Source organism: Sapajus apella, unplaced genomic scaffold (genome assembly GCF_009761245.1).
Source record: "Sapajus apella isolate SASKATOON/1434 unplaced genomic scaffold, GSC_monkey_1.0 scaffold56, whole genome shotgun sequence".
NCBI lineage: Eukaryota > Metazoa > Chordata > Mammalia > Primates > Cebidae > Sapajus > Sapajus apella.
This window is the reverse complement of record NW_022436996.1, coordinates 13286189-13310207: the sequence shown is the minus strand read 5'-3', so window position 1 is coordinate 13310207 and position 24019 is coordinate 13286189. Positions and strand designations below refer to the sequence as shown.

Genomic DNA, 24019 nt, shown 5'->3' with positions numbered 1-24019 from the left:
GCCCGGCCCTCTGCTCTCAGCTTTAGCAAGGAGGCCACCATTTGCTAGAACCTAAGTGGCGAATTCCCCGTCACCTCACCCATGCTTAACCTGGCGTCCGAGGTAAACAAACTTTGCACCGCGCTGCTTCTAGTCCTGCTTGCTGTGTCCTTCCTGGGCCGTCCGGTTAAAAGCTTTCCTTCCGGGCCGGGCGCAGTGGTTCACGCCTGTAATCCCAGCACTTCGGGAGGCCAAGGCGGGCAGATCACAAGGTCAGGAGTTCGAGACCAGCCTGGCCAGCACTCTACTAAAAATACAAAAAAGTAGTAGAGCGTGGTGGCGCGCGCCTGTAGTCCCAGCTACTCAGGAGGCTGAGGCAGGAGAATCGCTTGAACCCTGGAGGCGGAGGTTGCAGTGAGTTGAGATCTAACCACTGCACTTCAGCCTGGGCGGCGGAGCAAAACTCCACCCACTCCAAAAAAAAAAAAAAAAAAAAAAAAAAAAAAAAAAAAAGAGAGCTTTCCTTCCTTAGGGAACACTTCATTAAGAGATTTCCTTCTTTGCTTTGTGGAAAGAGAATTTTTTTGTTGAAAGAAACTTTAAGCCACCTATCTGCCGCTGCAAAAGCTCACTCTTGCAATACAGGCCTTTCCAATACTGAGCAAGCCTAATCTCCCCAAAAAGTTATTTCTTAGACAAATTTTCTCTCCCTGTACCTGCTGCTCTTCTTCCTCCGTTGTAAAGGAGACAAAACTTTACCTCTACCGTCTTAAGGTCTCCACCTGGGCCTAACAGGTTAAATTGATATGAGACAGTTTAACAGGAGAAAAGCTTACAGCTATGTGCGTGGAAGTCCACAAGAAATGACCCGAAGAAGTAGGAAGCCTAAATGCTTACATACAGGTTTAGCTACAACAAATCTCAAAAGTCCATGTTTAGATATGACCTTAAGGAACCTAAAAGACAATTGGGGTACAAGGAAAATACCTGCACACGTAATAGGCAAGTGGTTGCTGTATTTATTTAAGGAATAGTTGTTACCGGTTGATGTGTCCAGGTTCTTGGCGCCTTGAACAAAGAATTGGACAAAACCCACAAACAAACCAAGGAAAGAAGGAAGCAAAAACAGCAGAGATTTATTGAAAATGAAAGTACACCCCATAGGTTGGGAGCCCCAGAGCACATGGGCTCAAGAGTCAAGAGCCCCGTTAGAGAATTTTCTGGGGTTTAAATGCCGTCTAGAGGCTTCCATTGGTTAATTGGCATATGTCCTGTGTAAATGAAGAGGATGAAGTAAAGTTACAAAGTCGTTTACTGGATGGAAGCCATCTGTAAACGCAGACGATGTTTCCTCTCATTGCTGAAGTGTTTTCATTTGACTTAGTTCCAGGAAGTCAGCAAGAATCGGCCTTATGTTTCCTGCCTCCAGACCCTATTCTCCTGCCTCAGAACTACATACATATTTATTAGTAAAAGGCAAACCAGAAAAATCATGACCAAGGCTATAAACAGGCAAGGCAAATTATAGAATGTAGTCAGATGGCAAAAGCCAGTATTCAGAAAGCAGTCTCCAACAATGAATTCAATGACAGATTGTAACCAATTTTTTAAGTAGTAATAAAAATTTACACTTACTGACCAATTACTATGTTCCAATTAGTGTTCAGGGGTATTATATTTTATGTAATTACCCTAAAATGTAGGCTCCAGGAGAACAATGACCAAAATTTAACTGTTTGCCTTTGAATCCTCACTCTAGCAGGTTACTTGTTGATGATTTGTCTCCCCCTACCAGAGAGCTAGCCCCCAAGGTCAGGAGCCATGTCTGTTTCCTTCCCTGCTATTTCTCCAGCCACACAGTGTGTCTCACTGAGAGAAGTTCAATAAATGCAAAATGGATTAACAAATAAGGGAGAAAAATGGAGAATTATGGTACTTCATACCAGGAACTACAGGCATCCCTCCTTTTGTTGTGTTTAGCTTTATCGTGCTTTACAGATACTGCATTTCTTACAAATTGAAAGTTTGTGCCAACCCTGCATCAAGCAGGTCTGTCTGCAACATTTTTCCGAAAGCACGTACCTGCTTCATGTCTCTGCGTCATATTTTGGTAATTTTCACAATACTTCAAACACTTTTGTTAATATTATATTTATTATCGTTATCTGTGATCAGTGATTCTTGATGTCATCATTGTAATTGTTTTGGGGTGCCACCAGCCATGTTCTTATAAGATGCAAACTTAATAGATTAATGTCGTGAGTATTCTGACTGCCCTAGTACTGGCCACTCTCGTTTCTCTCTCCCCTTGGGCCTCCCTATTCCCTAAGACAAAACAATATTAAAATCAGGCCATTTTATATCATTACAATGGCCTCTAAGTGTTGAAGTGAAAGGAAGAATTGCATGTGTCTCACTTTAAATCAAAAGCTAGAGATGATCAAGGTTAGTGAGAAAGTTTTGTCAAAAGAAATCTAGGCTTTTTGTACCAGTTAGCCAGGTTTTGAATGCAAAGCAAAAATTCTTTAAGAAAATTGAAACTGCCACTCCACTAAACACACAAATTATAAGAAAGATAAACAGCCTTATTGCTATGAAGAAAGTTTGAGTGGTCCGTGGAAAAGATCCAACCAGCCACAACATTTCCTTGAACCAAAGCCTAATCCAGAGCAAGGCCCTGATTCTCAGTTCTCTGAAGGCTGGGAGAGGTGAGTAAACTGCAGAAGAAAAGTTTGAAGCTGGCATGAGGTTTAAGGAAAGAAGCCATCTCCATAACATAAAAGTGTAAGGTGAAGCAGCAAGTACTGATGAAAAAGCTGGTGCAAGTTGACCAGAAAATCTAGCTAAGATTATTGATGAAAGCGGCCACACTAAGAAATATTTTTTCAGATGGAGATGAAAAAACCTTCTGTTGGGAGAAGATGACTTCTCAGACTTTCATGGCTAGAGAGGAGAAGTCAATGCCTGGCTTCAGAGCTTAAAAAGGACAGGCTAACTCACTTGTTAAGGCCTAATGTAGCTGGTGGTTGTCAGTTGAAGCCAATGCTTGTTTACCATTTTGAAAATCCTAGGGCCCTTAAGAATTATGTTAAATCTGGCCAGGCCTGGTGGCTCCTGCCTATAATTCCAGCACTTTGAGGGCCGAGGCGGGTGGATCACAAAGTCAGGAGTTCGAGACCAGCATGACCAACATGGGGAAACCCCATCTCTACTAAAAATAAAAAAATTAGCCAGGTATAATGGTACATACCTGTAATCCCAGCTACTCAGGAAGCTGAGGCAGGAGAATCGCTTGAACCCAGGAGGCGGAGGTTGCAGTGAGTCGAGATCACACCACAGCACTCCAACCTGGCGACAGAGTGAGACTCCGTCTCAAAAAAAAAAAAGAATTATGCTGTAATCCTAGCACTTTGGGAGGCCGAGGGGGTGGATCACCTGAGGTCAGAAGTTCAAGACCAGCCTGGCCATCATGGTGAAATCCCATCTTTAAGAAAAAAAAATAAAAAAGCTAAAAAAAATAATAAAAAATTAAAAAAGAATTATGCTAAATATTAGGACAAATATCTAATGCATGCGGGGCTGAAAACCTAGATGACAGGTTGATAGATGCAGCAAACCACCATGGCATATGTATACCTCTGTAACAAACCTGTACATTAAGCCCATGTATCCCAGAACTTAAAGTAAAATTATATATGTGTGTGTATAAAGCCATACCTAGGTATTTAGTAGAAATGAAAATGTGTGTCTTCAGGAAGACCTATGTATAAATGTTCAGGACAGCTTAAAAAAAAAGAATTATGCTAAATCTACTCTGCCTGTTCTCTAGAAATGGAACAACAAAGCCTGAATGACAACACATCTGTTTACAGCATGGTTTACTGAATATTTTAAACCCACTATTTTACTGCTCAGAGGTCATTTTAACATTCATTTTATATGACTTTCTAAATCCATTTTCTATGAATAATCAAAAACAAGTGAGACTGTTCTACCATTTACATTTACAAAAGTTACTCTGTTGTGAACATTATTCCACATGAGACCATACTTATCTAGGTCATTCTTTTTTTTTTTTTTTTTTTGGAGAGAGAGCGTCTTGCTCTATCAGGCTGGAGTGCGGTGGTGTGATCTCAATTCACTGCAACCTCTGACTCCCTGGTTCAAGCTATTCTCCTGCTTCAGCCTCGCAAGTAATTGAGATTACAGGCATGCACCACGCCCAGCTAATTTTTGCATTTTTTACTAGAGACGGGGTTTCACCATGTTGGCCAGAATAGTCTTGATCTCCTGATCTCGCAATCCACCCACCTCGGCCTCCAAAAGTGCTGGGGTTACAGGCGTCAGCCACTGTGCCCAGCTGCTCATTCTTTTTAATACAGGCATACCTTTGAAATACTGTGGGTTTGATTCCAGATACTGCAATTAAGCAAGCTGCATAAATTTTTTGGTTTCCCAGCGTATACAAAAGTTACCTTAACACTATTCTGTAGCTTATTAAAGTGTGCAGTAGCATTATTTCTGAGATAGATAGGTAGGTAGGTAGGTAGGTAGGTAGGTAGATAGATAGATACCTTAATTAAAAGTACCTTATTGCTAAAAAATGCCAACAATCGTGAGTTTTCAGTGAGTAGTAATCTTTTTGCTGCTGGAGGGTCTTGTCTAGATGCTGATGGCTGCTGCCCAGGGTAGTGGATTCTGAAGGCTGGGGTGGCTGTGGCAAATTTCTTCAAATAAGACAAGAATGAAGTTTGACTCATTGATTGATTCTTCCTTGCATGAAGGATTTCTCTGTAACATGTGATGCTGCTTGATAGCATTTTAACCCCAGCAGAACTTTCAAAATTGAAGTCAGTCCTCACCATCCTGGCCAACATGGTGAAACCTGTCTCTACTAAAAGTACAAAAATTAGCTGGGTGTGGTGTGGTGGTGTGTGCCTGTAATTTGTTGTTCCATTTCTAGAGCACAGGCAGGGTAGATTTAGCATAATTTTTTACGCTGTCCTGAACATTTATACATAGGGCTTCCTGAAGACACACATTTACTTTATATTTTGTTACATTAATACATATTTTTTCAATAAGTATATTAAAGAAGTTGCAGGGCCGGGTGCGGTGGCTCACACCTGTAATCCCAGCACTTTGGGAGGCCGAGGCGGGTGGATCACGAGGTCAAGAGATCAAGACCATCCTGGCCAACATGGTGAAACTCCATCTCTACTAAAAATACAAAAAATTAGTTGGGTGTGGTGGTGTGTGCCTGTAGTCCCAGCTACTCGGGAGGCTGAGGCAGGAGAATTGCTTGAATCTGGGAGGCGGAGTTTGCAGTGAGCCGAGATCGCACCACTGCACTCCAGCCTGGCGCCTGGCAACAGAGCAAGACTCTGCCTCAAAAAAAAAAAAGAAGTTTCAGATGTTTATAAAAATATATATTAAAAGAAATTTAATGAGTAATTATTGTTAACCTTTGATACATTTGGTGCTTCCAAGGAAAGCAGAGTAAATATAAACATGCATGCATGCATACATACATGGTACAATTATCTGGGGAGAAATTCCAAATCTTCAACCAAATTTTCAATTGATTCTATGATTCCAAAAAGGTTAATACTGATGGTAAATAGGTCCACAGTATGATTCCTCAAGGTAGGAAGGAACTCCAAGGAGTAAGTTATATAGTTTTCTCCAGGATACAAAGAAAACTGTTTTGTCTTCCTCACCAAATATTCTCCGTCTCTGCCCTCATTTTCTTGTGCTGGTGGAGTTCAAAATGTATATTGGCCGGGCGTGGTGGCTCATTCCTGTAATCCCAGCACTTTGGGAGGCCAAGATGGGTGGATCTCTTGAGGCCAGGAGTTTGAGACCAGCCTGGCCAACATGGTGAAACCCTGCCCCTACTAAAAATACAAAAATTAGCCAAGCATGGTGGCACACACCTGTAGTCCCAACTAGTCAGGAGGCTGAAGCATGGAATCGCTGGAACTCAGGAGGCAGAAGTTGCAGTGAGCCAAGATCATGCCACTGCATTGCAGCCTGGAGACTCTGTCATTTAAAAATATAAAAATTAAAAAAAATTAGCCGGGTATGGTGGCACATGCCTGTAGTCCCAGCTAGTCAAGAGGATGTGGCAGGAGAATCGCTTGAACCTGGGAGGTAGAGGTTTCAGTGAGTCGAAATCACATCATTGCACTCCAGCCTGGGCAACAAAAGCAAAACGCTGTCTCAAAAACCAAACCAAAACAAACAACAACAACAAAACTGTGTGTGTATATAGATATATTTACATTTATATATATGTGTGTGTGTGTATATATGTATATATATATATGTATATATATGGAGAGAGAGAGAGTCCCAAACAATGCTGTAATAGAAGTACTCTGCAGTGAAATATGTTTTAAAACTACTGTACACTATCACCAATATCCTTTGTGGTTTATAACATATTCACTTTTAAACATCTTGTGAGGAACGCAAGTAAAGAAGCTGTTTAGGTCAGGCACGGTGGCCCATGCCTATAATCCCAGCACTTTGGGATTACAGCACCCAGGTGGGTGGAATGCTCGAGCTCAGGAGTTTGGGGCCGGCCTGGGCAACATGGTGAATCCCTGTCTCTAGAAAAAATACAAAAAGTATGTGGGCATGATGGTGCACACCTGTAGTCCCAGCTACTCAGGAGGCTGAGATAGGGTTGCTTGACCCTGGACAGCAGTGTTGCAGCGAGCCAAGATCGTGCCACTTCACTGCACTCCAGTGTGGGCAATGGAGCAAAGCACTTTCTCAAAAAGAAGAAGGAGAAGGAGGAGAAGAGGAGGAAGAGGAAGAAGAAGAGGGAGGAGGAGGAGGGGAAGGGAGGAAGGGAGGGGTAGGGGGAGGGGAGGGGAGGGGAAAGGGACAAGAAGAAGGAGGATGAGGGGAGGAGGAAGAGGAGGAGGAGGAAGAAACTATCTCCAAACTTGACTGTCTATAAGACATTGGAGCATGTAACAGTTTTTTGGGGGCACAACTATCAAAATCTCACAGAGTGGTGCTGCTCCAAACAACTGGTAAGGAAAAGCTACAAGATACTATGAGGTCAGGTGCCAACTCTTCTTTGTACAAAGGCTGTTATCACTGCTGCTACCACTAAATGCTATCTGAGTTTCATCTTCAACATCAGTTCATTTTTTTCAGCAATTTCTGTTCAGCAAATCAAATCATTCTCTCAACCTCAAATGAATACCTATTCTAATCTCAACTCCACAGCCCAAGCAATATTTCTAGCCACCTTTAGGAAAGTTCATTACTTCTGATTCAAGCTATTTAAACTAAAGGCATTAATTTATTTATCCTCCAGCATCCCCATTTCTCTTAGCACAATTATTTTTCTGCACACCTTGATAGAATAATTTGCCTCATTTTTCATTCCATAAACTCAATCAGTTGCCAACCTCTTGATCACTTCTGCCAGCCTCTCAAGGAACATTTAGATCAGCATACTATCATGCTGGTCATTCCCCTCATCCACTAATCAGAATTCTCATTATTTTAAGGCCTACCTATATTATGATCATTCTGAAAAATCTTCCCTGAGATTCACTCATGCCCTTCACAATATTGTCCGTCTCTGAAATCTAAATACACTTTTTATGCTTTTATAGCCCTTACTGTATTCTGACATAATTTGGTTTATTGTAAATGTCTGCCTCCTTTGGATGCAAGAAGGCTGCTTGACTCCAGCTTTCATGCGTACATTTCAAGCATTAGAAAGGAAGAATGGACAAAGATGTAACACCCCACCTTATAAAAAGATGTCAAGACAAAATGTGCTGGACAATTAGGAAGATGGTTTTATTCAGGCTATTGCATTAAACAGAACACCCTAGGTCCTAATGTCAGTGTCTTGGCAGTGTGATTTTCTTTTAGTTTTTTTGTTTGTTTGTTTGTTTGTTTGTTTGTTTTTTAGCATAGAAACATCATCTCACTCTGCCTCCCAGGCTGGTCTGCAGTGGCATGATCAGAGTTCACTGCAGCCTCAAATTCCTGGGCTCAAGCTATCTTCCTGACTTAGCCTCCTGAGTCGCTCAAATTATAGGGGCATACCACAACACCTGGCTCATTTTTTTTTCCTTTTTTTTTTTTTCTGTAGAGATGGGGCCTTGCTATGTTGCCCAACTCATGGCCTCAAGCCATCCTCCCATCTCCACCTCCCAAAGCACTGAGATTACAGGCAAGAGCCACTGTGCCCAGCCCTTCTTAGACTTTTGTAGGAAGGAGTAGACAAGTCTACTCGAAGTGGAGTGATTGCCATTTGGGGTTGTTCTGCAATCACGGGAAGTCCCGGTCAGTTGGTGGAACAGGAAATGTTTATGTCTGTGTTTGGCTAGTTTCAAACAAACTGTTCTAATCTCAGCTAATCATTCATGAGACAAACAATGGGGACTTGAATTGTCCATGACTGACCTTGTCAGCGGGTTCAGGCAAAAACAGGGGAGTCATCTGAGAGCATTACAGAAGCCAGTAGAAAGAGACAGTCTTATCTAAGTCATGTGAGAGAGGGTAGTTCTTTGATGTAATTCATTCTTCCAACACAAAAGGAAGCTAGGGATGGGTTTCGGGAAACAGGGTGAAGGAATTTCTCAGTCATCACTGTTTTTCAGTACAGGGCTCAGGCAAGGTTAGAAGCTTCCTGAAAAGTTTTACACTAAACTTTTGCTTAAAACAAATTGTTCACAACTTAATCACATGTCTTCATCTAGCTTTAGAGACAGCTGGAGAATGGAGTCTTTTAGATGAGAAATGTGAAGGAAAAATATCTTGGGCCCCTTCCAGCTGGGAACCGCTCAGGGCAAATCTGCCTCCCATTCCATTCAAAGTCATTCCCCTGCTCACAGAGATAGATACTTATCCTGTTTGCCTCCTTTGCAAAGACTTTATCAGAAACTCAAAAGAAGGCAACTACCCATGACCTGGAAACCCCCAGTGGGGGAGCCTCGCTTTGAGCTGTCTCTGCCTTTCTGCACAGAACTCACGTACTTCTTACTGATTGATGTCTCATGTCTCCCTAAAATGTATAAAACCAACCTGTGCCCTGACCACCTTGGAGACATGTCCTCAGGACTTCCTGAGGCTGTGTTACAGGTATGTCCTCAACTTTGGCAAAATAAACTTTCTAAATTAACTGAGACCTGTCTCATATTTTCGGGATTCACAGAAGTGATATGGCCAGGTTAAAATTGAGGCTATTACTAAAGAGAAAAAGGAGAAGAGATGTTGAAAGCAAACTAGCCAACTAGTTTGTGCCACACCCAGATGACCATAATAACTGTCCATTGTGGCCTTTTTCTACTCTTGCTCCCCTCTGATATTAATATTCACTGTGAACATGGATTCTGCAAAATGGAGTCATTTTTAGCATACCCAATTTAAAGAGTCAGGGGGCCATAGGCAAAAGGCACACATGTCACAAACACCTACTTCAAGAGCTATCTCACAAACCGAATACAAAACGTCAAAGGCCTGCTATGACTTTCAGTTTATAAATTCTACCTTGTAACTGTTGCCACTCACTGACAGAACTCACCAGTTCCCTCAAGATGCTGACGGCACCACCTCACCTAACCTTCCTTTTTTCCCCCAATAAAACCCTTGCCTTTCCCTTCCTTCTTTGGACACAACTAGGGGCTACCCTGGTTTGTGTATCCCAAGTTGCAAATTTGTATGTTATTCCCAAAGAGACCCTTTGCTTGGAGAGTCATCCCTCCCTGTATTTATTGCATATTGACATCAGACTGTAGTCCAAGTTCTTTTTTTGTTTGTTTGTTTATTTCTTTTGAGACAGAGTCTTGCTCTGATGCCCAGGCTGGAGTGCAGTGGCCTGATCTCAGCTCACAGCAACCTCTGCCTCCCGGGTTCAAGTGATTCTCCTGCCTCAGCTTCCTGTGTAGCTGGGACTACAGGTGCGCACCACCACACCTGGCTAATTTTTGTATTTTTAGTAGAGACAGGGTTTCATCATATTGGTCAGGCTTGTCTTGAACTCCTGACCTCATGATCCGCCCTGCCTTGGCCTCCCAAAGTGCTGGGATTACAGGCATGAACCACCACACCCTGCCCCAAGTTCTTTTTAAATTGTGAAAAAAAAATACCAATTTGCTGAAAACTTAGCAGCTAATTTTAGAGTAAAACGCATACTGAAAAGGCCCTGAATAAACTAGCTTTTGTCTATCTCCAATCTTATTTTGCATCATTCATCTTCTTACCTGTGAAGCCTCAGCCAAACTTGTTTCTTCTGTTTTTGAACAAGTCTTTTCTATTCCTTTTCCCTCTGCTAGAATGCTCCTCCTCATTTCCCCACTTCTTCGCATAATTGGCTCATTCTAAGCTTACGTAGCACCTCTTCAAAGAAGTCTTCTTGGATTTTTTAATTTAACCTCCCCTGGTTACTCTATCTTAGCACAGTTTTTCTGTTTGGGAACACTTGTCTTGTTAATTTACTTATTGACTTTCTCTTCCATGACAAAGAAGGCATTTGACCTGATCTATTCATTGCTGTATTTTCACTGTCAAACACGGTATGTGGTACATAGTAAACACTCAAAATGCACACACACACATACACACACACACACATATGTGTGTATATAGACATATATATATATATATATATTTGTGAAGGATTCATTAGCCACAAGATCTACATATCACGCAACAATGTCTATTATAGAATAAATATAAACTAAATCAAGGCTATCATTTATTTAATCTATGGATAATATTTAGTGCATGAAACACTTTGGAGACACCTGGTAATCACTCCTTGAACTCCCAGGCATCAACACCCTACAGGCTGGAAGTCACTAGCATATTTAAAAGCATCCTTGTTTTAGGAGTCAGCAATCTGGCCATCAGAACTGAAGGGAACAAACTCCCTTCTAGTTTATTAAACCACTCTTACATTTGTGAAAGTTCTATCTTGTTTAAGCCACTCTTATTTAATTGGGATCTTTGGGGGTCGAGGAGGCAAGAGTTGGTTATATGATACTCACTTTTTGTCTTAACTGATACATCTATTAACAAATGATGGCAAACTGATCTAGAGTGAACAGAGTGAAAAGATTTGGAAAATATTTTGGGACTAGAATTGACTTTTTGGTTATGCATTCGATACAGAGTGTGAAAGATGTGATTCCTAAAGTTTTAGTTTTTGCAATGAAGCATATAGTAGTTTTATTTACTGAGATGGGGGAAGACAAGACTAGTTAAGAAGGAGGGAAATAAATGTAAAATGAATACTATAATACATTTACATAAAAACCTCACCTAATATATGACAATCTTGGTGATTAGTATATTTCAATCAATAGATTTTAGAAGTTTGCAGATCCTACAAAAATATATACCCAAAGGAATATAAATCATTCTACCATATAGACACATGAACATATACGGCCATCACAGCACCATACACAATAGCAAAGACATGGAATCAACCTAAATGCCCATCACTGGTAGACTGGATAAAGTAAGTGTGGAACATATATATCACGGAATACTATGAAACCATAAAAAAGAACAAGGTCATGTACTTTGCAGCTATAGATTAAGCTGGAGGCCATTATCCTCAGTGAATTAACACAGGAACAGAAAACCAAATACCACATGTTCTCACTTACAAGTGGAAGCTAAGCATTGAGTACACATGAACACAAAGAAGAGAACAAAAGACACATGTTGTACCTACTTGACGGTGGATAGTGGGAGGAGGGTGAGGACTGAAAAACTACCTATTGGGTACCATGCTTACTATCCAAGTGATGACATAATCTGTACACCAACCCCCATGACACACAACTTATTGGTATAACAAACCTGCACATGTACCCCAAACCTAAAATAAATAAAAGTTTAAAAAGAACATTCCTGGACTGGGTGTGGTGGCTCATACCTGTAATCCCAGCACTTTGGGAGGCTGAGGGCAGATCACGAGGTCAGGAGACCAAGACCATTCTGGCTAACATGATGAAACTCCATCTCTACTAAAACAAAAATTTAGCTGGGCATGGTGGCATGAGCCTATAGTCCCAGCTACTCTGGAGGCTAAGGCAGGAGAATGGCTTGAACCTGGGAGGTGGAGGTTGCAGTGAGCTAAGATCACACCACTGCACTATAGCCTGGGCAACAGAGCTAGACTCTGTCTCAAAAAACAACAAACAAACAAACCCATTCATAATCACACCATTAAAAAAATAAAATATAATAAATTGGTTCTTTTTTTTAAAGGCTTTTATAAATAAAAACTCTTCCCATTTTCTTAAATGAGAAGACTCATGATGTAAAAAAAAAATCCCCAAGTAACTCTAATAAACATAATCAATACTTTTCAAAATCTCAAAAATGTGTTTAATGGAAACTTTTTCCTGCTATGTATAGAAAACCGTCTATTACCATGATAATTAAAACTAAGTAGCATTGACATAGAAATAGTTACATAGCTTGATAGAACAAAATGGAGCTCAGAAACAAATTAATGTATGTGGGAATTTATGATAAAAGTGACATTTTACCATAGAGGGAAAAGTATAGTGGTATATTTAATAAATATTATTGATATAATTGTCTATACATAGAAATGAGCAAAAGTCAATTTCTACTTCGTGCCATACAAGATACATTTCTTTTTTCTTTTTTTTTGAGATGGAGTCTCACTCTGTTGCCCAGGCTGGAGTGCAGTGGTGGGATCTTGGTTCACTGCAACCTCTGCCTCCCAGGTTCAAGCAATTCTGCTGCCTCAGCCTCCCAAGTAGCTGAGATTACAGGCGAGTGCCACCACACCTGGCTAGTTTTTGTATTTTTAGTAGAGACAGGGTTTCACCATTCTGGCCATGTTGGTCTGAAACTCTTGACCTCAAATGATCCACCCATCTCAGCCTCCAAAAGTGCTGGGATTACAGGCGTGAGCCACCATGCCAAGCCAAGATACATTTCTAATATACTGAGAAGCTAAATATAAAAGTCAAATCCAATTACTGAATGAAGATTTTTAAGTAAATTTTTAAAGTGAAGGGCTTCCACGGCAATCACAAAATTAAGAGAGATGTAACATACGAGAAATAAATACATGCCGCATAAATATGTAACAGGAAAATCCTACTATCCAGAGCATCTTAAGAGCTTCTGCAAAGAAATAAGAAAAGAAGCAAAGATCAGATCATTATAGAAAAAAACACAAAATGCCAAGAAATACATCAGAGATTCTCAACTCTCTAATCATTTTGGAAATAAAAACTAAAACAATAAAAATTTTTGATTAAAGAATAAAAAATATCTAATTTCTAAGAGGACTTGCAAAAATGGTGTTTTCATATACCTTGATGTATTCTAAATGGGTAAATCCCTTTCAGGTAGGTGACTTTGATAATGTCTATCATTAATTTAAATGTACATCTCTGATAACAGCCGTTCCATTTGTCAGAATCTGTCATTATCACTCAGCTGGAATTTTCTAAATTTCATTAATCTTCTGAAAATATGTTTTTAAAATTTCATTAATCCTTTCTTTTTTTTCTACTTTATAAATTGGAATATTTCCCTTTTACTTATTTAGGATTTGATTTGCTCTTTTTTTTAGCTTTCTAAGTTAGAAGGTTAGGTTTTCTGTTTTAGATTCTTCTCACCAAATAGCATTTAAATCTAGACATTTTACAGCATTTTTAAACTGCATTTCAAAAGTTTAATATGTTGTGCATTAATTATCATTCAGTTCAAAATTTTTCTAATTTAATTTTTGATTTGTCTTCTTGGATTTAGAAGTATGATACTTAAGTCCAAATAATTTTGAATTTTCTAGCTATCTTTTCATTATTGAGTTTTGGTTTTATTCTACTATTGTCTGAGAACATACACTGCACATTTCCACAGACTTGTTTTATGCCCTGGCATATAATCTATCTTAGTAAATTTTCCACTTGTAAAAAAAAAAAATTGTATTGGATGGGTGCGGTGGCTCATGCCTGTAATCCCAGCACTTTGGGAGCAGAGGCTGGGCGGATCACGAGGTTAAGAGATTGAGACTATCCTGGCCAACATGGCAAAACCCTATCTCTATTAAAATTACAAAAATTAGCTGGGTGTGGTGGTGTGCGCCTGTAGTCCTAGCTACTCTGGAGACTGAGGCAGGATAATCACTTGAACCCAGGAGGCAGAGGTTGCAATGAGCAAGATCATACTGCTGCACTCCAGCCTGGAGAAAGAGTGAGACTCCGTCTCAAAAAACAAAAGACAAAAATACAGCTGTATTGTATGGTTGTTTTCTGTAGTGTTCTGTACAAGTCTATTATATCAAGCTAAATGATAGGATTGTTCATGTCACCTATATTGCTACTGAGTTTCTCTCTAATCGTTATATCAATTACTAAGAAACTAGTGTTTAACTTTCCGACTAAACTTGTGTATTTGTCTATTTCTCCTTTCAGTTTTAGCAGCTGTTACCTCATTTATTTTGAAACTACAGCTAAGCACAGCATAACCATGTTTTGGTTAACAATGGACAGCATATATGATGGTGGTCGAATGAGTTTATAATACCATGTTTTTACTGTACCTTTTATATGTTTACATATGTTTAGATACACGAATATTTGCCATTGTGTTACAGTTGCCTGCAGTATTCAGTATAGTAACGTGCTGTACTGTTTTGTAGCCTCGGAGCAATAGGCTATACGATATAACTGAGGTGTGTAATAGGCTGTATCATCTATGTGTGTGCAAGCACATTCTATGAGGTTTGCACAACTACAAAATTGCCAAATGATGCATTTCTGACAACTTATCTCCATCATTAAGCAACGCATAATGATTAGGTATAGTTGCCCTTATGATTGTTAAATCTTCCTGATGTATTGACCATTTTTTCGTTATAAAATGTCTTCTTAAAGCTGGTTAATATTCCTTTTTCAGAAGTCTACTTTGTCAAATACTAATATAAGCACTCTAGCTTTCTTATCATTATATTGCATTTCCATGGAATATAACTTTCTATCCATTTACTTTTAAACTATCTTTACTTTTGTGTTATTTTTTAATTTCAACTTTTATTTTAGATTCAAAACCAAGTACAGGCCTGTTACTTGGGTGTATCACATGATGCTAAGGTTTGGGGTACAATTGATCCCATCCCCCAGGTACTGAACATAGTATCCAATCGTTAGTTTTTCAACCCTTGCCCCACCTCCCTCCCTTCCCCTTCTAGGAGTCTCAAGTGTCTATTTTTGCCGTCTTTATGTCCATGAGTACCCAGTGTTTAGTTCCCAATTATAAGTGAGAATATGCAGTATTTAGTGTTCTGTCCCTGTGTTAATTCCAATATCCTGCTTAGGGTAATGGGCTCCAGCTGTATCCACTTGCTACAAAGAACATGATTTCATTCTCTTTTACAGCTGTGTCATATCCCATGGTGTATATGTACACGTTTTCTTTATTCAACCCATCATCGATGGGCACCTAGGTGAATTCCATGTCTTTGCTACTGTGTACTGTATTGCAAGGAACATGGAAGTGTATGAATTTTTTGATGGAACGATTTGTTTTCTCTTAGATATATACCCGGTAATGGAATTGCTGTGTCAAGTGGTTGTCCTGTTTTAAGTTCTTTGAGAAATCTCCAAACTCCTTCACACAATGGCTGAACTAATTAGCATTTCCACCAACAGTATACAAGTGCTCTCTTTTCCCCACAGCCTCACCAGCATCTGTTGTTTTTTGACTTTTTAATAATAGCTATTCTGCCTAATATGAGATAGTATCCTATTATGGATTGATTTGCACTTCTCTGATGATTAGTGATGTGGAACATGTTTTCATATGTTTGTTGACTGCTTCTATGCCTTCTTTTGAGAAGTGTCTGTTCGTATCTTTTGCCCATTTTTCAATAAGTTTGTTTTTTGCCTCTTACATTGTTTAAGTTCCTTCTGGATTCTGGATATTAGACCTTTGTCAGATGCATATTTTATGAATATCTTCTCCCATTGTGAAGGTTGTCTGATTACTCTGCTAAAGATTTCCTTTGCTGTGCAGAAGCTCTTTACTTTAATTAGGTGCCATTTGTCTATTTTTGCTTTTGTTGCAATTGCTTTCGAGGACTTAGTAATGAAGTAATCACCAAGATCAATGTCCAGAATAGTGTTTCCTAGCTTCTTTTTTAGGATTCCTGTAGTTTGAGATCTTCCACTTAAATCTTTAATCTTCTTGAGTTAAATTTTATAAATGGTGAGAGGTAAGGGTCTAGTTTCATTCTTCTGCATATGGCTAGCCAGCTATCCCAGCATCATGTATTGAATTGTGAGTCCTGTACCCATTCCTTATCTCTGTCAACTTTGTTGAAGATCAGATGACTGCTAGTGGCTTTATTTCTGGCTTCTCTATTCTGTTCCATTGATGCATGTGTCTGCTTTTGTACCAGTACCCTGCTGCTTTGGTAACTGTAGCCTTATTGTATTCTTTGAAGTTGGGTAATGTGATGCCTCTGGCTTTGTTCTTTTTGCTTAGGGTTGCTTTGGCCATTTGGGCTTTTTTTTTTGGTTTCTTATGCATATTAGAAGAGCTTTTTCCTAGTTATGTGAAAAAATGACATTGGCAGTTTGATAGAAATAGCATTGAATCTGTAGATTGCTTTGGACAGTATGGCCATTTTAATTACCATTTAAATCATGCTGATTAGTCCAGTTCATAATCCTTGTTTGTGTCATCTATGACTTCTTTAAGCAATATTTTGTAATTCCCATTGTAATGCTCTTTCACCTCCTTGGTTAGATGTATTCCTAGGTATTTTATTTGTTGTTGTTGTTGCTATTGTAAATGGGATTGCATTCTTGACTTGGCTCTTAATTTGAACATATTTTTTTTTTTTTTTTTTAAAGAAAGGCAGACTGCCACATGCAGTGCCTCATTCAGATGTGTCTGGAGACTTGGAAGTTTGACTACCCTATGTTCTCCTACAAATGGATTTTGAGAGCTTGTTTGGAGGTTCTAGTAGGGAGTGCAGCTATTTGTACACCCTTGAGTGAAGACCAGTCCTCTTTTATCAGGGATAATCGTCCTCTTCAACCAAGCACACAGCTTTGGGAGGAACACACATGGAGCTGTGAGGGAGAAAGGAGACACCTGCCTAGCCAGGCAGATCAGCTGAATCAACCCTGGCGATCAATGGTGTGATAAATGTCACAGCCAGACCACTATCAGATCTAAGTTTGAACATTACTGATGTATAGAAATGCTGCTAATTTTTGTATATTGATTTTGTATCCTAAAACTTTACTGAAGTTGTTTATCAGTGTCAGCAGCTTTTTGACAGTCTTTAGGGTTTTCAATGTATATAATTCTATATATAATATGTGCATGTGTGTGGTTTTAATGTTTCTTTTAACATTGGTTTTCAGCAATTTGATTGTGATCGTTTGTTTGTAGCCTACTTGTACGTTATTGAGCTTCTCAAATCTGTGGGTTCAGCATTTTAATCAAATTACAAATATTTCTAACCATTATTTCTTAGTTTTTTCCTTTCTCTGTTACTTCTTTCTGCCTCCCCAAGTACACGTATATTATACTGTCTGATATTGTCTCACACTTCATAAAGGTCCATTCCTTTCCTGTAGTCTTTTTTCTCTTGGTGCTTCAGTTTGGATAGTTTCTATTGCTGTATGTTGAAGTTCAATGAAATTTTCTCTTGCAAGTTCTAGTCTTTGGATATAATCCCTTTGAATTTTTTATTTCAGTAATTGTATTTTTCAAAGCAAGAAATTTCATTTATTGTTGTAAAAATATCTTCCATTTTCTTTCTTTTTTTTTTTTCTTTTTTTTTTGAGACACAGTTTCGCCTGTCACCAGGCTGGAATGGAGTACAGTGGCACGTGATCTTGGCTCACTGCAACCTCCACCTCCTGGGTTCAAGTGATTTTCCTGCTTCAGCCTCCCAATTAGCTGGGATTATAGGCACGCACCACTACACGCAGCTAATTTTTGTATTTTTAGTAGAGACAGGGTTTCACCATGTTGGCCAGGATGGTCTCCATATCCTGACCTCATGATCTGTGTAAGTGTTGGGATTACAGGCGTGAGCCACCACTCCTGGCCACCATGTACTTTTACATGGGAGGAAGTAGAAGTTATTTCCAGTAAGTTTAAGATTAAAACTTAATTTCTGAAAAGTTCATTAGAAAGTCTGCATGCATGCTTAGGAGTTTCTGACTGTTGGACTACACAACAGAATGGGTAATTGATTTCATTACCCTTCCCAGTAAAAGTCATCATCTGTAGAACCTTTCTATTGGGCATCTTATTTTGAAACTCAGCCATTCCTGAGTTCAGGTCTTTTTTGGTTAAATGTCTTCAGAAGATAAACTTTTGAGTTTCCATTAGGGTGGCCCAGTAATTCTCTCTTTAATTTTTTTCTGCTGTATGGTAGTATTCTGAAGATATGTTTCTCTTTTGATATTTTCAAAATTAGTTTTTAATTAAAATCTGCATGATCTTTTGTTCATACTGTTTCATGTTATTATGGTTCCTATTTTTCTTTTACTTCTTTAATCACTTTAGGTTTATTTTGTAGTCTTTTTCAGATTGTTATATCATCTATAGTTTTTAGGTCTTAATCCTCCTGTTGGTTGCATCTACTTTTTCATATTGTTATTTGTTTCCTTATATGTTTTAAAATTTGTGATTATGTGTAAGCAGCAGTTTTTTATTTGCTTATGATGGCACCCTTTGGATTTTATATACATATGTATATGCATATATACATATATATACACACACACCTATACATACATGGCTATGCATGTACTCGTAAGTACATGCATATACATATATACATACATACATCATATTCACACATCTAGGTATATATATTTATGCACTTATATTTTTAAATTTAATCAGCATTTCAATTTATTTATAGATGCATCTTCCATATCAGTTTAGGCTGACATATAGCTGAAACATGCCTGGAATTTCTTTGAAATATTAGGATGATTATGTATATTGGAGTGTGCTTGTATGTAGGCAAGGGAAAGGAGTAAAGGAAGAACAGGTTTGTTTTCAATGACAGAGAAAATTTGGTACATTAATTAGTGAATTCACATTCCCTCTCTGCACCAGAACTACTGTTCCCTTGTAGTGAAACTTTATTACCTCTTCCTCACACACATCTATCTAACCACATGCTGAGTTCTTTTAAATGTACCACCGAAAAATTTCTCCACATTGTGCATTACCTTCTCCTTATTTCAGACCTTTGTTATATTTCAATGGATTTAGGCAATATTTCCTAAAAAACAAACAAAACTCCCTACATTCTGTCTTGTTCCCACTTGTTCTACATGGACAGCATAGAGATCTCTCTTAAACAGAAGTCTGATCATGTCATTCCTTACCTAAAATGATTGAATAGTTTCCAACTACTCTTTGGATAAACGCAAAAATCCATAACATGTCCCAAAGACCAGCATGTTCTGTTCTTGCCTCATTCTGTAGCCTCATGTACATTTCTTCAGCTCACTAACCCTTCAGTGCCTTGAGTGCACCAAATTCCCTTCCATACACTACTCACTCTGCTTATAATGTTTCAGAAAATTATACTTAAATTCTTATTCTTATAAAATTTTAATTAAATGTCTCTATAGACTATAAGTTCCAGGAAGACAGGAACCAGTCTTGTTCAAGTTCTTTAGAAAGTACTTGGGACACAAATTATATGCAATAAATATTTGTTTAAAGAAGAAAGGATGGAAAGAAGGACGTGAAATAGCAAGGACTTTAATCTGAATGAGCTTTTGTTAAAGTGAAATTGATCAAGCTATAAACTAAGGTAAATAATTGACAGTCCATTCCATTCTAGTTTTGATAAGAAAGGACAATAAATGAACTTATTTTCTCTCCTCAGTAAAGAAAAAAGACATTTAGAAAGAGGACTTTAGGAACAGGAAAAGTATAAGCATTTTACTACCTTCTTATTTTCACTAACTCACTTGTCATGGAATGAATATTAAAGTTGCAACCTGAGATCCTGAGACAATTTCTTCCTGCTGCTACAAATACAGCCGATTCTACTTAGTACAACTTATCATATTTTTGGAACATTGTTTTAATAATGGGGACTTAAAGTAGCTAGTTTTTCGGGCAGTTTATAACAATAAGGAATTACATAGGTCTAACTTTTTTTTTTTTTTTTTGAAACGGAGTTTCGCTATTGTTACCCAGGCTGGAGTACAATGGCACGATCTCGGCTCACCGCAACCTCCGCCTCCTGGGTTCAGGCAATTCTCCTGCCTCGACCTCCTGAGTAGCTGGGATTACAGGCACGCGCCACCATGCCCAGCTAATGTTTTGTATTTTTAGTAGAGACGGGGTTTCACCATGTTGACCAGGATGGTCTCGATCTCTTGACCTCGTGATCCACCCGCCTCGGCCTCCCAAAGTGCTGGGATTACAGGATTGAGCCACCGCGCCCCACAGGTCTAACTTTTATAAGAGAAAAGAAAGAATTATAACCTCTTGTTTTTGGTTTGCCATTATGCTTTTTTTTTCCCCCAGAGTAGAGTTTTTAATTAGCATTCTTTTTTTTAATTAATAAAAATATTGTATATATTTAGGCAGCTTGTAGAAAATTTTTGATCCTTACAGTAGAGGGCAGCAGAGGAGCACATCTCAAGACAAAAATCCTGGGCCACATCCAAAGTCCCCTTGTTAGGGCTCCCCTTGGAACAATGTGTAGCTAGGTCAGTAAGAGGAAGACAAGCAATTTGAGAACATAGAAGTTGAGAAGCTCTAGTGACTATGAGGTTGCTAAATATCTCAAAATTTGGAAAACTCAAGGAATTTTTTTTGTCTTGATTTTTGAAAGTATGTATTTTATATCTTATTCTCTCGGACAGAAATATGCATGACGTGCATAACGGTATTAATGGTAGCAGACCCTGGCTTTTCTTACTTTTTGTCTTTAATGATTCACCCTTGCTTTTATTGAAAACACAAAAGTGATGAGTTTTAAATGGGTTTGTGTTCATTACACAGATGAAGGGAGTTTTAAGTATAAGCTGTAAATATTTTTGATCCTTCTGAAGACCATAGTTAGGAATTTATTTCTATGTTTTGTCATCTAATATTTTTTCTTGTTTTCTTGAGTGAGCTAGGAATGTTACTGAACTTAAGAGAAATATATTCTGAGGCATTGTATACCTTGCACTATGAGACATAGCAAATCACAGAGGCAAAGCACATGCCAAATGACTCCAAAGATCCTTCTGTTGACTGAGAAGCAGTGCAATGCACTGTTCAGCTAGGATGAGGCTATCAAGTGAGAATATGTAGGTTTCATTGAATTTATATAAAGCCCTAAAGTCAGTAAAGCTTGACAGATGGAGCTATCATTTATTTTTTTAGGTTCTCTGTCACAGGAGGACGTAGAAGTTGAAAGGAAAGCAAGTATGGTGATCTGCATTATATACTTGGTTGTACTTCTGGGCCAATCACACAGAGTCACTGTTTTGCTTGTTTGTTGGTTTGTTTTTGAGATGGAGTCTGGTTCTGTCACCCAGGCTGGAGTGCAGTGGCACAATATCGGCTCCCTGCAACCTCCATCTCTTGGATACAAGCAATTCTCCTGCCCCAACCTCCCAAGTAGCTGGGATTACAGGTGTGAGCCACTGCGTCTGGCCGAGAGTCACTGTTAAAATTGAAATGTGTCCCCTTTTTTACAGGAAAATCTATTCAAGAGTGGTGCTATCCCTAGTACCTGGAAGACTTTGATAGTTCTGGATACAAAGGGAAATCACACAGTAACTGGATATCAGATTATTCATGACATTTGGCCAGAGAAAGCTCCCACAAAAATTTATGCTGCAAAAAAAGAGACATTTTCTCTACTACACTAAAAAAATTAACCGTAATAGAATAGTCTCTATAGTGTGGAAGTGGATTATCTTCAGGATGTTCATTTTCTTCAGTTAGGAATATATTCATCTGTGGCATACAAATAATTTTGATAATAATAGCCATAATGTTCCTAATAAAGTTTTAGGGTTAAGCATATCCACAACATGATTGTCTGAACATCCTTAAGTGCCCTGTATATTTTTTAAATGGACTGATATAAAAAGTATAATATTTTATTCCAAACTTTATATCCACTTGTTGTCATCAATTTCATGTGTCTTTGCTTTCCAAGTAGAATGAGAGGATGAGACAGAAGTTGGAAGTCAATACACTTAGAAAGCCAATTGGCCCAGTGAACAATCACTGGGCACATTTTGTAGGATCACCTGACAGTTTTAATGTCCAAATAAGCATCAGGATTTGGATCCAGTTCAAATTCACACTTAGCCTTTACCTCTGGCAAGAAAGTTCCAGCTGCAGTCCTCATTTATCACATCCCCACAAAGAAGGCACTTTCAGGTGCTGTGGCCCTGCATCATTATGTAAGCCGAGATTTTGTTTGATTCTGCAGAGTGCAAAGATGGAATTCAATTTGAATGCTGGCATTTGAAAGAGAAAGGCATTTTACTAGTGACCTTGCGGATAACTTTCTGCCAGAGAGGTAAAGGCTATCTCATGCTAGGTTCTGGTGTTGAAGGCATTATTTCCTACAAAGTGCAGAGCTATTTGCAAATATCGTGTGCTGTGCATTACTAAGCAATGCAGATGGCTCTGTGTATTTCACTCCCTGGTGATTTACTTGGGATAAATAGAAAACGGCTTCTTGGAGGTAAAAAGCACCAAAATAGTCTACTCTTTACATTTCAGAAATTAGATACTCACTTGTTCTAAGAACGATCTCTTTGTAATAACCATGCCATTTGCTTTAATCAGAGAGGAATCTAGCTGAAATCATTCCCAGGGAAAAGGAGTTTCAATTTAAGGGGAAGAATAATTAAAATCGAGGAAAGACTGCAGAAGTAGGTGGACAAATATTCACAAACATATTCTTCATCTCTCTGATGTCAACAAGATCTTTCTCTCCATAATAGGGTTTCTCTTACTCACTGAAATTTCTAGTAAACAGGGGTGAGAAAGATTCTGTACATAAACCAGTCATTTAACAACAATTCAAGAAAACAGTTTGAAATGCATTTGTTTTTGGTCAATGATAATTGTATTTATGCCTTGAATCTAGACTGATTTACATGTCTACAAGTGGTAAAATGAGTAGAAGTTATCTTTTGATTAAACAGAAGGAAGAATTTTTTAAATCCAGGATTCTCCATGAATGAAGCATTCAATTCTGTGTAACTCAACATTTTCTACCAATGGCTGAGCAGCTACTTGTTAGAGATTGGGTAGAAGGATGAGATATTAAAATGGTTTAATCATTAAAACTCTGGTATTTTCCCATTACTTTATAAAACGAAAAAAAGATGAATTTTACGAACAGTATTTCACGTCGTTCAGTAGTAAAATGCACTTGAAACATTAATCCATCTTTATAAAGGACCAAAACTTTGAATAGCATTCACTTGTCTTATATTGTCTTGACTCAGTTCAAAACATAAGAGTTCTTTGTACCTTCAATTTTGTTTTTTATTTACTTATTTTGAGACAGAGTATCTCTCTGTTGACCAGGCTAGGGTGCAGCAGGAGATCTCAGCTCACTGCAACTTCCACCCCTCAGGTTCTAGTGATTCTCCTGCCTCAGCCTCCAGAGTAACTGAGATTACAGGCATGCACCACCACACCCAGCTAATTTTTGTATTTTTAGTAGAGACAAGAGTTTCACCGTGTTGACCAGGTTGGTCTCAAACTCCTGACCTTAAGTGATCCACCCTCCTCAGCCTCCCAAAGTGCTGGTATTATAAGCGTGAGCCATTGCACCTGGCTTTACTTTTTTTTAAATCTATATATATTCTTCCTGGGTTTTTAAATTATTCTGTTTAGAACAGGTTTCTGGGCTGACCATTATAGAGGTCAGCCCTAGAGAGAGAAGATGTACCTCATCCACCTAAAAGGGAAGTAGGAACTTCTGTGCTTAGAAGCTATGCAAACTTACCCGCTGAAGCTGTCATTCTCCAGCAGG

General features: G+C 38.7%; 1 protein-coding gene and 1 long non-coding RNA gene across 3 annotated transcripts in view; one reads left to right on the top strand and one right to left on the bottom strand.

Annotated features, from left to right (window-relative positions):
- The window catches only part of TPK1 (thiamin pyrophosphokinase 1), a 396118-nt gene extending 395063 nt beyond the window's left edge, over positions 1-1055 (bottom strand). Inside the window, exon 1 of one of the 2 annotated variants that reach the window (XM_032245137.1) lies at positions 1021-1055. The gene's annotated coding sequence lies outside the window, so the exon portion shown is untranslated. Of the gene's footprint in view, positions 1-90; positions 237-1020 lie in introns of those variants that run through there. The other variant, XM_032245138.1, reaches the window with a different exon arrangement.
- Positions 13-21771, top strand: LOC116527920. Its single transcript, XR_004258790.1, has 2 exons — positions 13-102; positions 21711-21771. It is a non-coding gene; the product is annotated as an uncharacterized LOC116527920 (long non-coding RNA).
- The last annotated feature ends 2248 nt before the right edge of the window (positions 21772-24019 follow it).